Source organism: Lithobates pipiens, unplaced genomic scaffold, assembly GCF_037356315.1.
Source record: "Lithobates pipiens isolate NorthernLeopardFrog02 unplaced genomic scaffold, aLitPip1_a1.2 Scaffold_22, whole genome shotgun sequence".
In the NCBI taxonomy this organism is placed as follows: Eukaryota; Metazoa; Chordata; class Amphibia; order Anura; family Ranidae; genus Lithobates; species Lithobates pipiens.
Window position 1 is genome coordinate 41,246,082 of NW_027507784.1, and position 3,484 is coordinate 41,249,565.

A 3,484-nucleotide genomic window follows, 5' to 3' on the forward strand; every position below is an offset into this window, starting at 1 on the left:
GAAATCTCTCTCTGCTGCTAGTGTTGTCCCTGACAGAAGGGCATGCTTTCCCTATGCTAGACACTTCATAAATGCACACCAAAACCTGGGGACAGGGGCTTAAAAAGACTCTACATGACCCAAGATGGCCACAAACCTGAACACTGCTCCAGGGAACCATAGAGAAACCAATTTTCATTTGACTTTCCCTCCACCTGCAGTACCACTCTGGACAAGCGCCACCTGCAGTGGAGAAAATAGACTGCACCTGCCTACAAGCTGCCAATAATATCCAGCAAATATGGTAGCTAGGCGTAAAGCCAGTTATTTTACTCTGGTCCTGTGCAGTCCCTTGCAGAATATGTGAACACGGCTCCATAGTGGGGCGGTAGGAATGCAAATCCTGGTGCTGCCCCTCTCTCTGCTTTAAAGTGGTTGTAAATCTTTACATACTGTATACCCAGTGAAGTGACTGGCCTCAGGTGATACACAGAGATGAAACAAATCTTCCTACACAAGTTGTGCCTGTTTATCTGTAGTCCTCTCTGCTCTACATTCATTCAAAGTGCTCAATATATAAAGCTTGTCTGAGGGTTCAGAAAAAAGGGGGCGGAGAGCTGAAATTATACACTGCAGAGCTCATTGGATAGAGCTCTAAAAGCTTATAGGAGGGAAGAGACACATCCCCTTCACACAGCACACAGAAACAGAGCTGAGGCTGTCAATCACAGTCTGTGTGCTGGAAATCCCTGCCCGTCAGTGGCGGCCCATCCATGGAGGGTGCACGGGCGCCGCCTCCCCTATCTGTGCGTCTGGCCCCTGATCTACATTTCAGTGGTACGGGACCATGGATTCCAATGCGCCAGTGTTTTTTTGAAGCACCTGATTAGAGCCAGAGGCTCTAATAGCCTTAAAAAAAGGGTGGCCTCAATAGCGCAGGGCATTGCGCTCTGAGGCCACCCAGTTGTGTGACCATAGCGAATTAATCTTTGCTATTTTCACACTAAAGCTCCTCCCTGCCAATCAGGAGGCAGGTCAGTGAGACCTGTTTCCCGATTGGCCAAAGCATCAGGCCAATCGGGATTGGATGTCTTGTGATTTGGCAGAAGAGGAGACACACGGCAGAGGAAGCTGCTGGAGGGGCGGACACCGGAGCCGCTGCGGCCACTGCCCGCACTCCAGGGGGGCCACATCATCGTGGTTAAGTGCTGGACCGCCCAGGGGTTGGGTATGGGGTTTAGGTGTTCTAATGCCGTGCCACGCTGCCGGGGGGGGGGGGGTGTCCTTTGTTTGCTGCCCCCCAAAAGAAAAACCCACCAGCTGCCACTGTTGCCCATTTCCATTTTTCTCTTGGTGTCAGGAAAACTTGTCAGAAGTGATTAATGCTGGTAGTATAGGAAGGAGGCAGCAGTGAGAAATGACACTTAGTGCTCTGGATTGAGGCAAGTACACACTATAGAGTAGGGATGAGCTTCGTGTTCGAGTCGAACGTACGTTCGACTCGAACATTGGCTGTTCGTGCGTCCGGCGAATTCCGAACGTTTTGGCCGTTCGCGTCAAAATTCGAGTGACGCGCGCGCGGACCACAATGCACTGCGTTGGCGCAGTGCATTGCTGTCCGATGATTGGCCAAGCATGCACTGTGACCCCGCATGCTTGGCCAATCGCAGCGCCGGCAGCGAGGAGAGCCATGATTGGCCACAGGCATCCTGCCTGTGGCCAATCATAGCTCAGACTGTGTAGTGCACGCCCCACACTATAAAAGGCCGCCTTTAAGGCGGCCTCCTGTAGTGTGTTACTTTGCATCTGAAGCAGTGGGTGTTCTGTGTACCTTCAACACAGTACACACCAATCGTTTTTGGCTGATTTCCTATCTTGCTGCTGTGTAGTGGTTGTTGTCTGTGCCCTGACTGCAGTATACACCACTATATTCACCTCACCTATATAGCTAGTGATCTAGCTTTAACCACTTAACAACTGCCCATTGCCGATTAACGGCTTCAGGGCGGTTGTTTAACTCAGAGAGGCCGTTAATTAACGGCCTCCCAGAATTCTGCTCTCGCGTGCCCCGAGGTGTGCGCACTCGAGAGCATCCGTGACCGCCGGGTCCATAGGACCCGGCGCATCACGGTAAACGGCCGCTCATAGCGGCCGTTTACCACGTGATTGCTCCGTCAAATGACGGAGTGATCACTTGGAAACAAACCGGCGTCATGTTATGACGCCTGTTCCTCCCTCCCCTTTCTGTACCGATCGGTACAGCGGAGGGGAAAGAGATCGGTGTCAGCAGCGATGTGGGCTGCATCTGCAGTGCCCACATCGCTGCTCACCGAATTTAACCCCTCAATTCCCTGCCAATACTCTGCAATACCAGTGCATACTCTGCAGTACCCTGCCATTACTCTGCAGTACCCCGCCATTACTCTGCAGTACCCCGCCATTACTCTGCAGTGCAGTACCCCGCCATTACTCTGCAGTGCAGTACCCTGCCATTACTCTGCAGTACCCCGCCATTACTCTGCAGTACCCCGCCATTACTCTGCAGTGCAGTACCCCGCCATTACTCTGCAGTGCAGTACCCCGCCATTACTCTGCAGTGCAGTACCCCGCCATTACTCTGCAGTGCAGTACCCTGCCATTACTCTGCAGTGCAGTACCCTGCCATTACTCTGCAGTACCCTGCCATTACTCTTCAGTACCCCCCATTACTCTGCAGTAACCCCCATTACTCTGCAGTACCCCCCAATACTCTGCAGTACCCTGCCATTACTCTGCAGTACCCCGCCATTACTCTGCAGTACCCCGCCATTACTCTGCAGTAACCCCCATTACTCTGCAGTACCCCCCAATACTCTGCAGTACCCGTCATTACTCTGCAGTACCCCCAATACTCTGCAGTACCCTGCTATTACTCTGTAGTACCCCGCCAATACCCCGCCAATACTCTGTAATACCCTGCCATAAATTGCCATACCCAGCCATACTCAGAGATACCCAGCCATACTCGGTGATACCCTGAAGTACCCAGCCATAGACGCCCCCCACCCCTCACCGCCCTCTGGTGCTTCTACCAACTCGCCAGTACGATCAAAGCCAGAATCTTTTTTTTTATTTTTTATTTCAGGCTTCCCAGCCTAGAGGTGAGATGTGGGGTCATATTGACCCCCCAGATTTCACTGTAAAGAGGACCTGTCATCCCATATTCCTATTACAAGGGATGTTTACATTTCTTGTAATAGGAATAAAAGTGATCAAAAATATATTTTTGGGAAAAAAAATGTCAAACTAAAATAAAGTAAAATGAACAATAAAAAAATAAAATAAAAATTAAAGCGCCCATGTCCCCATGTGTTCGCATGTGCCACACATGTGAGGTATCGCCGAGAATGTTAGAGCGAGAGCAATAATTCTAGTCCTAGACCTCCTCTGCAACTCAAAACATGTAACCAGTAAAAAAATATTTAAAGCGTCGCCTATGGGGATTTTTTAAGTAGCGACGTTTGGC